Below are 15,189 nucleotides of genomic sequence, written 5' to 3'. Positions count from 1 at the left end.
AGAGTTGTATTTGCAAATTCAGGTTAGGGGATGATTTTTTGCTGTCAGGCTGGCACAGGAGGATGGCAGAACTGGCTGCAGAGAGCCAAGGCACGTTCTCTTCTTTGCTGCTCTCTGTTTCCTCAGCCACTGGCACTTGGCAGGAGGTGGAAAGCTGGTGGTACACAGACCCCTCAGTCACAGCAGAGTGATACAGCAGGCAGTCTCTCCAAAGAACTGAGCCATGCCCGTGCCCTGGGCATGTACTCTGAGGAAGCATTTGTGCAGAGCATGGAATTGTTGCATGTGAAGAAACCCAGCTCTGGGTGCCCTTGGGATGTCCCCAGCCCCCAGTGGGATTCTCTCCTTTCAGGATCTGTGCACTGTCAAAATCAAAAAGCGGTGGTGCTGAATACTTAGCCAGGGTCTATGGTATAGAGTAGAAATGTTACTTGGTTTTTTGGAAATCCATTTAAAGATATAAAAATGTACAAAGAAATCACTCCTCTAGGAAAAGGAATTTAAAAAAAATAAGGGAGGTTTTTTATAGATTCTAATTCTTTCCTGTTTTATGAAATCTGATTCTCTAATTAGAAGCTTGTACGGTTGAGAAATGAAAGCAGAGATCCTTTCCCCTACTTTGTGTTTTCCTACTAGCACAGCCCCATTGGGAGGAAAATCTATGTGCCAGGAGACTTTCACATAGTTCTTTAAAGCAGTATGTTGATGTACTTGAATTTGGCCATCAAAACTGCAAGTGACCTTAAGTTTAGGAGGAAAAAAAATGCTCAACAAAGAGCAGAGCTATGACATGCATGTAGCTCTTCTGGAGAAGTGATCCTGACTTGTTTAAGAAACAAAATCTCATCAGTATCAACTGTAAATATGAAGAAAACAAAGGATGGAAGTTCCTCTCCAGAAGAAATTAAAATAATGAAAGAATTCATTGATAGACAATGTGATCAGCTTTGTTAGCAAATAAGAAAAGGCAGTATGATAGCTCCAATATATAAAATACCAGTTGACATCTGTCTTATGTGGCTAATGTGTTGATACTGGGGAGCTAAATAATTTTCAATTAAAAATGCTTCAGGGCCAACTCTTAGTTGAGGTCTATAGCTGAGATGAAGAGAAGGGACACAAAGGCCTTCTCTTCTCCTTCTGTTCTCAAACTCTAAAGGACTAAAGCAATCTCTCCTGTGGTGGTGATTGTAGAGGACATGAAGCTCTTGGTGTTTTCCTCACTGCCCCATCTCAAGGTCCCAGAGGGAAGTGAGCTCTTCACAGAAATAAGGCACTTCAGTTTTGGCAGTTCCCCTCCTGGCTCTCTCCTGAACACTTAAGCTCCTGGGAGCCATACTTGGTCCCATAATGAAATCAAAGGTAAAATCAAAGCTTAACAGGCACAATGTTTCCTTTAATGTGCTTGGAAACATCTTCCTTCATGTAATGTAGCCAGCACCTTTGCTCTTGCTTTATACTTCTGCAGCTGAGAGAATTGTGCATTGTACATTTAAAAAAACATATTTTATGGAAGCTGTGAAAGCTCAAAGAGATACTACCTAAAAAATCCTGTCTGGGGTGTTGTGAAAACCAAAGTGTTCTTTAACATGCAGTTTGTTGAAGAAATACATTTTGAACAAAGTACTTTCGTTTTTTCTTGGTAATCAGGCATGTTTTAAAAATAAGCATGTTTTAAAAATAAGTGTTGGGAACATTCTTTCAGAAAACAAAGGTCAGGTAATCAACAGCAATATTTTCAGTTGCATAGATCATTCTGGCTCCATTACTGCCGTTTTGCTATCACAATGTTTAAAAATTTGGGCCAGTTCAACCTGTTTACATAAGCACAATTCTCAGTCAGCACCATGCTGTAACTTAGGAAAGTTCAAAGTAAGTTTAGATGCTAAGATGAAAATACTGCCTGTAAATATAAGAATTAGCCTCTGTCACCCAGGTCAGTTTTTTTTCAATCCTTTCTATTTTGAAAAGAAGTTTTTTGGAGCGCTGTCATCTTCAGTCTTATAAATCAGTTCTTAGTTGTACTGCTTGGTATATATTTCATGTAATCATTATTTGGGTTAAATAATGCTGGTCTCACTGGTGTCAACATAAAATGTTGCTTGGACCACCTAGAGTCTATAAACACGCTTTCTTCTGTAGAATTAATTGGGTGCAGCTGAAGGTACAACTTGATCCTGTTGGATTTTTGCTGAGCTCCAATTATTTTTACTTGCAACTTGTGAACGAAATCACTGAGACATGTGTGAACTACTTACAACACAGATTTTTTTATTTTATTCTGTTTCTTCAGCTAATTTCTAACATTTATTGAACCAATTAATTAGGAAATGCATTGAGAGAAAATGTCTGTGCCGAAGATGTGCCATGTAAGTCAAATGGAAATTTCCTATGTATACAGATGCTAGGTACCTGCATATTTTAGCTGTGCAAGTCCAAATCCCATTTGTTTCAACAGGAAAAGCAGAACTTGGTTTTGTCTTCTTCAGTGAAGACAGAGTACAAACCCACTATGAGAGAAGCACAAAGCCGAAGTTTGGGGTTTTGTTGTTTGAGGGTTTGTTTTCTGTGTTTTGTCTTGTTGCTGTTGGTTTTGTTGTTTGGTTTTTTAATTTGAGAAATGCAAATTCAAAGCCCCAGAAGTATGGACATGTGTTGCTATGTGAAATGCTTTCACTGTGGAATAATGGCAGGGGTCTGAGAAGGGCACGGTCTCAAGTTGTGCCAGGGGAGGTTTAGGTTGGACATTAGAAAGAATTTCTTTACTGAGAGGGTGATCAGACATTGGAATGGGCTGCCCAGGGAAGTAGTGGATTCTCCATCCCTGGAGATATTTCAAAAGAGCCTGGATGTGGCACTCAGTGCCATGGGTGGTAGTGGATCAAGGGTTGGACTTGATGATCTCTGAGGTCCCTTCCAACCCAGCCAATTCTATGATTCTATGATTAATTAAACTCACTTAAGAGAATATAGTAAAAGACGTATCTCAGTCACAGTATGTACCTTGTGGAACTGTCCCTTGGCACATGATGCAAAAATTATGTGAACCTGCTGCTGGGAGCTTAGATCCTATTGTGTTCAGAAGTGCTGAATTGTGTACAATACAGTTCTGTGGCAAACTTTACCTTTGAGTTGTTAAACATATGTGCATTCATCATAGCACTTCTGTGAGAGACCACAGCCCTCATTCCTACCAAGGCTAAAGAGCTCCAGCTACTGTAAGGAAGGAGCTGTGTTTCCAGCAGACACAAGGTATGGGTAGTGCAAGAATCTTGCACTAAAGATCCATCCATCCTTCCCAAGGGTGGGAAATGGGGAGGCAGCTGGAGCAGTTTCAGATATGTACTGTCACCTCCTTCCTGCAACATACCCTGTTTCATGGCTGGCTTTTTCCACAGGGGTGGAAAAAACTTTTTGGCCAGGGAATGTGAATGGTGAAGAGGTCATCTTGAGTCACTTTGTCTCAGAAGTCTCTCTCCTACACAAACAAGCATCACAGATCCACAGAGCTAGCCCAGGCTGTGCTGCCACAGGGGTCCTTTGCCTTGAGCAGAGGGAGAAGAATCCAGCTCCCTCTTGTGCCACAGCTTCCCATGTTCCCTTGGGATAGGGCCTGGCCTATGGTGAGATCAAATTCAGCAAAAGAGTAAAAAAGAAAAGAGAGGGCAAGCTATTGATAAAAGTGATCCTCTTCCCAGGCTGCAGCCCTGGGATGCCCCTCTATCCCATTGTGCATTTTCATTGTACTTGGGTGCTTCTTACAACTGGCAAAGTTAATTCTTCAAGTCACAGGGCTGATCCCTAACTATTGGGTACTTCTTTAGTAAAGCAGACCACTACAATTACTAAGCACTAAGCAGGCAAAAGAAGTCTGATTTTAAAATAATAACACCAAAAAAACTGTATTTGCCAGAGCATTTAGATACATGCATAAATCCAAAAGATTTTATTTAGCAGAAGTTTTGTTTTCTTCAAATGATAATACTTCTGCCATGTGAATTTGAGTGTTGCCCAAGGCCACAGGGCTCCACTCTGAATCTGTAGACCAGCCTCTCACATAAGGCATGACACAACTTCACAGAAATTACTGCAACTCCTCTTGCCTGTGGTTGAGACTGCATATTTATTTTAGATAAATAGCTCATGTGGAACCCTGACCCTGCTGAAGTCTCAAGAAATTACATTACAGCCTCAGCCTTCATAAGGGCAAAGCTTTATTGGAGAGGTTTTGGGAACTCAGAGTAAGACATTGAATATTCCTGGCTCTTTGCAATTTTAATCTTCCAGTCTCACATATGGGATATACATGATTGTCATTTATGTAATGGTTCCTATAATAATTTCCCTGTAGAAAAATTACCATATTTTCCAACAACAACAACAAAAAATCAAGCTGCATTTTGTATTTTTATTAGCTCATGTTGGAGCCTTCAGCTGTCAGATGCTTTAACTATAAAGACTTGGAAGCACTGACCTAGCAGCCCCCCTGTGCTTGGGTCATCCTCCTAGAAATCACCATGCCAAGGCATCATGCAGGACAGCTGCAACTTTTCTCCTCCTTTCCTAAGAAAATCTCTCTGTCATTTCTGTTCCATATGATACAAAACCCTAGATAGAGGCAAACCCCAAATCTCCAGCAGTAATTGCATAGTTTATAAAACTAGTGGGAATAAAGAACCATCAGGGTTTAAGACAAAAAAGAAATGATGCAATAAACTTGGTTGTCTCTAATAATTTAAGGCTCTAGAATTCACTTAAACTAAGGTAAATTGGCTACAGTGTTACTCATGGGTCCCCATTAGTGTTTTATGACAGATATAAGGACACTGAATATCCTCTCCCTGTACCCGTGAGTGCTGCACATCTCTGTGATCAGCTATTGTAGTTCCATTAAAATATTTTAACTTCACTGCTGGGGAATCTTGATCGTATTGTGTCTTGCTACAGCTGTCAAATCACTCAGATTTTTTTCTATTTCAAGGTTATCATTCCTTATTGCAAATACTGAAGATATTTGAGGACTGGTAAAAATGCAAATAAAAGCAAGTGGTATAAATGGTCTCTAGAAGACTGAAAAAACAGATGTTCTATTGGTAAAATTCTGGCTTGTTATACAGAATTTTCCTTAACCAACCCAGCTGACTATGTTGTGGTAGCTCACTTGAAGGCAGGCAGTAATATCTCTGAAATAGTTTTCAGTTACTGTATAATTGCTGTCATCACCATTGTTCTTCCCAGTTGAAGTTAAAATCTAACTTTTAATCTTTATATTGCAAACTTTTATTATGTACTTCTTATAAAATTGTAAATATTTTTATCATTTTTCTCTTGCTTTTCTTGGCATCTGCCTGGAAATGGGTGTTCTACTTTCTAAGGCAATATTACTTCAAAGCACCAGTTTAGTGTGTATTACCCAGTTAGAAAGCCAATGGCTTTACACTGACAGTGAGGCTTTTATAACACAGGGAAGACACCTTTATCGTTATTAAGCATATAACTCTTGTTGAGACTGGCAGCTGGTTTATGTTTGTCAGTAGTAGTGGATCCTAGAAGAAATAAATATGAATAAAATGCCTTTAGGTTTAAGAGTGAAACTTTAAAAAAAAAAAAAAAGAGGCATATGACATCTTGTTGTCAATGGGGATACTGCAAAAATGTCACCAACTGCAATGCAGCAAAGGCTTCAAGGTTGGATGAGTGCATCTGTATGTATAATACAATATAAGATATAATAATTTCTTGATGAATTCAGATTAAATCAATGGAAGCTGTCAACACTAGGCAGTGTCCTCAGGAAAATGCATGCCATAGCAGATACAAAGAAAATGTGTAAAATTGTTAAGTATTACTAAAGATTTTAATTTTTAAATTGTCACTAAGCTGTCTCTTATTCAGGAATCCATATCAGACTTTTTGGATTGTGCACAGGAAGAAATGGTTTTGAGAATACAGGTATCCTAGAGCTGTAGTATACTCTAAACAAATAACCAAGAGTTATGACACAGAAAGAGATGACTGCAAAAACACTATTAGCAGGGATACTATTCAGAATAAATTACTTTTTTTTCTGTAGAATATGGTCTGCTTTATACAGAAAAATGCATCCAGTGTAATTTTCCAGTGTAAAATAGACTTTTTCATGATCAGTCAGTATTTATGAGTTTAAATGGACACTTCTATAATGTTGTCCTAATAAATTAATAAGTATAGCCCAAAAGAGGTCATTTGCCTGAACATAGGCTATTGGCTCTTCAAGTGTGAGGGATGCATAGCAGAAAATACAATAAAAGTGACAGATTTTTCTGCTGTAGGGTAATTGTATTTCCTGTAGATCTTGTGCAGTTATACTTTATCCAAAAACTAATAGCCTGGAATTTTCCTGGGTACTGAATTAATAAATTACATGAGCTTTCTAGTGACAGTGTGTTGGGCCCAAGGAGACCATGACAAGCCCCATACTTATTCCTAGGGGAAGATTTGCACTTCATGGCCACAGTTTCACAAGTTCAATTGCTTTTCTATTGGACTAACACTGAGATATGTCTTTATCACTGGATCACAGCTGAAACAGGCTACTGAGTTTATATAAAGACCGTTAAAAAAAATGTTTAGGAATTAATTCTTCTTGGTTTATCAGGGAAAATCATCAAGATGCATATGTGAGAATAATTTAATAAAGTGTAACAGTGACTGCCCAAGACAAAAAAACAAACAAAGCCACAAACCACAGCATAAAAAAACAAACAAAAACCCCACAAATAAACCCTGGCTGATTTTAATCTTGAAATCTTAAGTACAGAATGACAAAAAATCAACAAAACCAACCAGCTCTGAGTGGCTTATCAAAAAGTGCATTACCAGGAGTCTTGGGATCACATGTTTTGGCTACATGAGAACAGGTCCATGGCCTCCACTTGCATATTTCTCTCTTGAAAGATTTCTATAATATTTTTACTCCTCCAAAATCAAAAGCTTTGAGACTGAAAGAATGCTGTAGTTTTGTTGTTTCGACTCTTTAAGCTATGCTTTAGCCTGGTTTTGTGGTCCTAGTTCAGTTACCTAGGAAACAGCTGTAGGATGGAATGTATTTATTCTGTCTGAATAAGTGTCTGATATATACATGAGGCTTATCCTGCTTGTGCCTGTGGAAAATCAGTGACTGCTTTTATTAGGCTGATACCAGCTATCTCCATATTCGTGAGGCCTATTATTGGCACTAACTAAACAGTTAACAAAAATCCTCTGTAATTCCCAAAAGAGAAGGGTGAAAGTAGAACTGTTCAAATGTATTATCAGGCATTTTCAATGTTGGATCAGAGCAGGAAGTCACAAGAGACCACAGCTGGCTGAAGTAAATGGAGAGCAGAGTCCAAGCAGCCCCTTGCACAGAAGGCAGGGGTGTGCATCTGGAGTGTGCTGTGAGCCAGGAGGAGGGCTGCCCACAGCTCATGAAAAGAAGAGGTACAGAGAGGAACAGGCAGGGGCTCATATCTCAAACAAAATGCCCCCCAGGAGCCAAGTTTGTGTGCACTCAGGCCTGTCCCTAGGAGCCCCAGTAAAATGCCAGCTCTTGCAAGAGAAAACCAGGCAGGAGTCCATGTGCTTTTGTCTCCTGACTTGGTTAGTTTTTACTGCATGGCACAGGTTAGTGACCCACTCACAGGCTGCTGTACTGGCAGCCCCCATCTTTCACCTCTGCCTGTGTATTGTCACCACCTCCTTCCATGCCCAGTGTCATGCCCTGTGACAGGCTTGTCTTTCCAGGCTGGAAGACATTTTTTTTCTGATTCATTCTGGCCCCCAGTGTGAACCATCACTCTGTTGGCCCTCAACTATTTAATTATATATATATATATATATATATTATTTTTTTTTTTTTAAAGAACATAATGTTTTCCCTGAGTGGCTATCCCAACATGCCCTGTGAACTTGGGGAATGGAGAGAAGATCCACAGCCCATTCTTTATCCACATCTTCCTTGCTTTCCTGAAGCTCCCACCCATGAAAACCTCCACCCGTTTCTACTCTGTGTAGACCAGCATGAGGAGAGGTTAAAGGAGAGACAGATTACAGCCCAGGCTTCATCTAGATTTCTTTGAACAGTTATTCAGGCCTTGCTGGTAGTCCAGGAAGGGCTCTTCCAGTTCCCAAGGGTAACTGTCACAGAGATGCCTGCAGGTTTTCTTGGAACAGTGACACTAGGTGAGGTTTTTTCACTTCTGTTTCCCATTGCAATTGCTGTAATTGGTACAAAGGTAGAGCAATTTTGTCTTTTTAGTAGTAAATGTAGCTCTGGCTGTTCGAGTCACCAGCAGTTCCTAAATCAAGGCAGCCTCATCTGGATTTGGGACTCCAAATCCATGTGGCTGAAGCTCCACCTCCTGCTTCAGAGCCTGGGCAGCCCTACTGCAGTTGTGCCCATCATCAGCTGCAAGCACTAGACCTGCAGGAGAGGTCAGGCTTTTGGCTGCCTTATTTTTAGCCAGTGTGTGGAAAAAAAAAAATTCTTTCATTAGGGTTCAGTTGGCACAGGGGAATTTTTTGTTCATAGAGATGTTTTCAAAGGAGCTTTTCAATTTTAATAATAAACAAGCTTTTGATGACAACCCACTCTAAACTCTAGGTTCACCCCTATTTTAAGATCACCCCAGCTGTATTTCACATTGGTGACTTTTCTCCTCTGTTCATAAGCTTTGTTGTGATGCTGCTACTGCAAAGTGCTTGTTCTGCTCTGGTTTATGCACTATGTAGTTTTGATTTTAATAGGGTTAAGCAAGAGGGAAGTAAAGACAAAATGTGACCATTTGTTGCATTTACTGTGTTTGTATCTTTATTGTAGTGTTTGATATTTCATCCCGAGATCTTAAAGTGCTTCACAAAGATGGTAAAATTATGAGCTCTACTTCATGGGTGGTAAAACTGACTCTGCTTAAGAGAGTTTCCCTGTGCCACACAGAGAGTCAAGAGCAGGAAGAGATTCCAAGATTTTTTTACCCTACAGTCCCTCCTTTAATTGGTATATTATTTACTATAATTAATATAGGCTTTTCTTGATACTTCATTAGCATAAAGCAATCCAAACCACTCTCAGAAATAATTTTTAAAAGCAGAAGAACCTGTTAAACTCACAGTATTAGCATGCAGGAAATTGAAGCATTTAAGAGGTTTATGAATTTAACAGATGGCAACCTCTCAGCTCTCCATACATATGATGCTCCAAGTTTTTTAGGATATTTGTTTGAGAGGAATTCGTTACACTACTAATGGAAGTATTCTTAAGAAAATCTTGCTTTTGCCTCTAGATGGCTCACCTGGAACTGCTTTTGCAAAAATATTATCCAAGGAAGAATTCCTACAGCATAGTCTCATGCTATTATGGCTTGCTTTTCCAGCAGCAGTGGAGTCAATCATGTAAATACATTGTAGCTGTGTAAAAACATTCTGCCAAATTGTTTTGCCTTTTGTAAAAACAGGAATAACATGGATTAGGGACAGAGCAGATTTATGAGTAAAGTAACTTTTCTATTAGTCATTATTGTGAGTCACATCCTAAAATATCTTAGGAAAGGCTGTCTTTCTGGCTATGATAAACACTCTCCAGGTGCAATCCATGCTGTGGGGTAGGTGATGTGTTAGGCAGAGATCACATTGTCATCTGCTTATTGTATTTCTGCATTCTAAATAAGAAACTGCATGTTTCTCAGAGGAGTAGGCCTAATGCAGACTACTTTATGTAGTCCCACAACCTCAAATTGTATGAAAATAATAATGAATAATCTGTGTTTAACCTTGTAACAATTCGGAAAAAAAAAAAAAAAGCACTTGAGGAAAGAGCCTAACATGTTTTACATATTTTACTAAGCAATATGGCTCACATAGATTTGTAAAACTTCAGGTTAAAGTATAAATTTGTTATTATGTCCATAATAATTGACAAATAAATGAAAAAGGACAACTGGTGGCTGAGAACACAGCAGAACCCACCCAGCTTCCATGAGCAGAATTCAGAAAAGGCTGGACTGCTGGTGCACTGAAGCTCACAGGTTTTGTGTTGTGAGAACTGCAGTGTTTAGGGCAGTCCTGCCACAGCCTGCAGATACTGGGAATGTGATGTAGAGTACTCAGGGGACACAAAATCACAGAAGCAACATAGAAACGAGCTCCTTGTTCTTAAAGCCCCCTCCAAGAGTGAGACAACCTCCCTAATATATTTATTTTAAATGCTATGCAGTTGGGGTTGTTGGTTTGTTTGGTTTGGGGGGTTTTTTTGGTTTGGTTTGGGTTTTTTTCGATGATTTCTTCAGGGTGAGATAAAAACCACCAGGAAAGCAGCTTCCATCAGATAATTCTTCTGCCTGCAAGGGAGGCTGCACCTCTCCTTCAGCTGGCAGAGAGGAGCCAGCTCCCTGTCTTTCAGCGGCGCCCCGCGCCATCCCTGCTTGCGCATTCCACCTTTGTTCTGCAGCAGGAACTCCCCTTGACGTGGATATGTATTCCACACACCAGGCAAGTGCAGAGCCTGCAATCCAGAGCCTCTGCACTGCACCCTGGGGAGCAGAATATTTCTCCAGGTCGTTCCTTGCATTTTAATAGTCCAGAGGAAGAAAAAAAAAATCTCCATTCTTCTAAAACAGAGAGAGTAAATAAAGGAAAAAAAGGTAGTGAAGCAAAGATGAAACTATTTGGATTTTTTTTTTTTTTTTCATGCTACTATTTAGCTCCAGCATCTGAGTGATACATTAAATGTTAAGAATGTAGCTTCAGATTGCATAAAAGAGACAGGGAGATGCACCAGACACTGTAAGTGAAAACATGAGACATGCAAAGATCATGACACGTGCTGAGACTTGGGGTGGACTGGAAAGGGGACTGAAATGTCTCATAGTCTCTCTGGTGCGTGATTGCTAGCAGAAATTTTATAAATATATATAAATATCTAGTCAAAACTGGGAAAAAAAGCAGAACAATATTCCTTACTAAAACCTTGCTACATCGCTTATTTGTTGTAAGCTAGTAGTAAAAAGATCTCCAAAATTAAGTGTTATTATTCTGTTAAAAAGAGGTTGTGCCCCAATAGCTACCATGTCCTTAGAAAGAACATAATTTTTTTCAGTGTGTTCCCGTGACAGCTATCTGTGTGCCTGTATTTTACCTCTGTTCCTGTCTTTTTCTGCACATGGAGAAACCAAATCTTTTTTTTTCCTCAGATTCTGGACTGCCAGGCTCCTCTAACCACTGACATTCACCTCAAAAAACTTAACTGCCCCTTCTACCTCAACAAAGGGACATTTCATGCATTTCTCTCCATACACACATTTTGATTCCCAGTGTCAGAAGAGGAAAGATCCTAGTTTTTTGTGCCTTCCAAATGACCTGAGGAGAAACACCACCTAGAAGGGACTCTTCTGACTTTCTTCTGGTGGAACTCCACCAAGATGTGAACTGCAGGACCCACTTAATCCTTGTAGTCTTTCTTACTTGCTCAGGTCTGTAAGTTATAGTAAGGCTGAAGTAGGCTCCAACTGGAAGAGAAATCTGTTTAGGAGAGGCCATTTATTAAGAGAAATTCTACCTCTTCCCCCATTCTTCCAGCACACATCAAACCTGAATCAACTCAACACTACTTTCTCCTTGAAGAATTTGTCCCAGTTCATCACAAGTGGTAAACCTAGCTCAAGAAAAACCCAGAGCTACATTAAAACAGTCTCCAAATGTATGCTACTGGGTTGTTGTGTGGAAGGGGGGGATCTCTTTAGGGCAAAGGCAACAGCTGAGCAGGGATGTGGCTGCCTGCAGCGTCGCTACTGGGCTTTTGTATGTACATAAAACTTTGGTTTCCAGGGGTTTGCAGGCACAAATATCCCCCTGACACCCAAACAAATAATCAGAAATAAATAACTCTTCAAGCTGTTGATAATAAAGCCAGGGAATGGCCATTCATAGAAATATGCACTACATCACTCCTTCTGACTGCATGGTGATTCATCACCATTTCCTTTCTCTCCTCTTTTATTCTTTTTATTATCTTTGTTCAGGGATCCCTTAAAACACTTTCCACCTAATTTTAGATATGTTTTTGTTTGAAATGCTATATCTTGGAAAAAGCTCTTTTCAATAGAGTATTTCCTATAAGTAGGTCACTGCAGTAAAGGGGTTAGACGTGCAGCCTTTGCTGACAAGTTACTTTGCTTTCTAAAGCACTTAATGCTGCTCTACAAAAAGAAAAAAAAAAAAAAAATATTAAGGGGTGGGGGGGGAAGGAGAAAGATACCCATTTGTTGACCTTTTTCTGGTGCTGGGTAAAGTATCTTTCTGACCAGCTCGAGAGAGACATTAAGCCAGTGATGTATAGATCTATATTTATCCTCTGAATAAATAGACTAAAAATATCCCTTCAAGCAGGGTAAGCTATAATTTTAAATTGTAGCACTTCTAAAGAGCTTTCTCTGATATCAGACACTCCCAGGCTCCAAACAGCACAGCGCTGCATTTTAATCAAATAACTGTGAAACCACTGCCACAAAATTGCAACCAAAATGTTTGTGTAATGTTATGTAGCTACGGAAACAAACTTGGGCTTCTAGAATTACCTTATTAGCTGGGTCATAGCAATGGGCTCATTGAAGGTTTTGGGCAGGGTTGCATCTTAGGCTGTGCAGCTTCTCCTCTTGCCCCAAAGATTAGTAAACCCCATGTAGATTTAAGAAAGAGCAGGCACTGAAGTGATCCCAGAGTCTTATCAGCTTTAGATTGATAAAGGATAGAGCAAATCCCTACTTTACCATTCAAAACTCAGACTGGTAAATCAAAGCTTGTTGAATGTTGAATTCTACCTGGTGTATATAATGGTACTTTTCAATTATTTTAATATGTAATCTTTCTTTTTTTATCCACTTTATTTCATTCCCAGCTACTTAGGGTGCAAGTCAGGATACAACTTTTTGCTTGCTATCTATTACATACATTAGAAAGTGTGTAGTAGTTACTGGAGTTTCTTTAAAACCTGAATTACATTGAGAATAATCTTGTTACAGAGGCTTACTATTGTCTTTCCCTGCTAAGCTCTATTTAGGCATTTTCAGGACCGACTGATATCTAAGATAGCTCAGGAATCAGGAGATCTTTTGACCCTTGTCTTCCTCCCCTCAAATTTTTGGTAATATAAAAGATGTTTGTCCAGTCTGGACTCTTCTGCCTAAACCACCTAAAGCAGATGCTTTAGTACAGAGTATTCAGTTGCTCTGTGAAAGAAACAAGTACTGGTTGAGATACTAATTTTCTTCTATATTTTAGATGAAAACCATTTTTTTTTTTTTTTTTTTTTTGGTACCACTAGGCATTTATGAAAAGCTAAATATTCTTTAATGCTGTTGTGCTGGATATGTGTTTCAATATTATTGTCATTCTTTTTTTGTTTCAATCTGACATAAAACGTCATCAATGTCCATTGCAACTTCCCTTTATAGAGGTGAAGGGCAGAAAAAAATTGCAAGAAGGTGAGAGAATAATTTTGCATGGTGTTTATTTAATGAATCTCTATTTGGGATGAAGAATATCCAGGCTCTGGAGTGGGTGGCCATGACAGAGCTCCCTCAGGCACAGAGGGAAGGACAGCAAGGTCCCAGCTCTGCCTGGATGGCTCCAAGGGGGATCTGACAACTTTCAGGGAACAGGGATTGCCTCGTGATACTAAGCAGCACCAAGGTGTAGTTCTTTGAAGGTTGTGTTTGTCAACTGCATAGGTTGTGGTTGAACTGTCTTTATGACCAACTCAAGTTGTGATACAGCCCTGCTAAGTCAGCTGCTTTCAGCATCCAGACTGTAGCACTGTAGAGCTTGTTGTCTTATGATTATGGAGACTAAAATTCAGATTTTAGAGATTTCACTGCAGCCCTGAGAACCAGAAGCTTATCTTTCCAAATGTGTAAGCTGACTTTCTCATCATAAATCCAGGATTTATACCTCAAAGAAAACATGAAATGTTATGTCAGGTTTAGGATAAATATCACAAGAGTTCACAGTGCTATTTAAGCCTTCATTTTCACAGCTTTCCTATGAACACAAATTGCAGGATACTCCTAAGGTTTCCCAGCGAAGGAGAACTATGCCAGGAGAATGCTGTGCCATTTACAATTATAACACTCATACACAAACGATTATAATTGGTTATTAATTGCAGGACTGGTTGTTTGTCTCAATAAAAACAATACTTAGTTTGATTCTTTGGAGTATTTTAACACCCACAATTGCCATCAACTGCAGACAGGTTTATGGTTGCTGGTCTATAAATCCCACTCAGACCAACATTTTTATTATTTATTTGTTTGTTTGTTTGTTTTAATGAGGACAAAGGAATGATTGTACTGAACCAGGCCAGAAGTCTCTCCAGCCCATTTTCTGTTTCTGACAGTGGCCATAACCTCATTGAGAGTAAGCAGGACAGGCACCCTCCCAGCCTCCAGAAATGAGCAGAATGCAACAGTTCCAATGGACCTGTCTCAGACCAGAGCCTTTGTAAACTTCTAATATCTTGTATTGCACATTGTTTGAAGAACCTGCTTTGATGTTCTGGGCAGGCAAAAGCATGACCTGTCTCTCCCAGAAAGCATGTCAACAATTGTAGGTTCCTCTGCTAACTCTCCTGCAGCTATGTGGTGAAGATAATTTAAGCAGATTCTAATTTTTCACACATGGTTTGGATTCCCTTTAGACCAGAGAGTGGTTAGAGTTGTGACATTTTCCATGTGTTTTTTTTAAATCACCTCTGTATCTTCAGCAGCCATGCTCATCTCCCTTCTCACACGTCTGCTCTTTATTATATTGGCATCTACAAGCTCTTACCAGATGTAAGCACAGTGTGTACCAAAAAAGAGAATCATCTAGCAAGATCTGTAAGAGAAAAACAAATTCTTCCTTGGGTTTATCCTTTATCCATCCAAGAAATTCTTGAGACTGGTGCATTAAAGTAAAACTAGGGCACCTCTTACTTATGAAGTTGTTCGTGCTGTCATCTGTTTCACAAATTAGAAAACCTCAAGGAAACTGGATCTAAGGAGCAGCTACCTCTCCCCAGAGATATTTGAATGTTGTTTTCTAGCCTTGCAGCCTCTGATGAGTGTCTCCAGCAGGATTCCTCGTGAATATCCACCATAAACCAGCCTTTCTGGCCATATTTCCCAATCCTTTCAA

Source organism: Heliangelus exortis, chromosome 9, assembly GCF_036169615.1.
Source record: "Heliangelus exortis chromosome 9, bHelExo1.hap1, whole genome shotgun sequence".
Classification (NCBI taxonomy): Eukaryota; Metazoa; Chordata; class Aves; order Apodiformes; family Trochilidae; genus Heliangelus; species Heliangelus exortis.
This window is presented reverse-complemented; position numbering follows the sequence as displayed.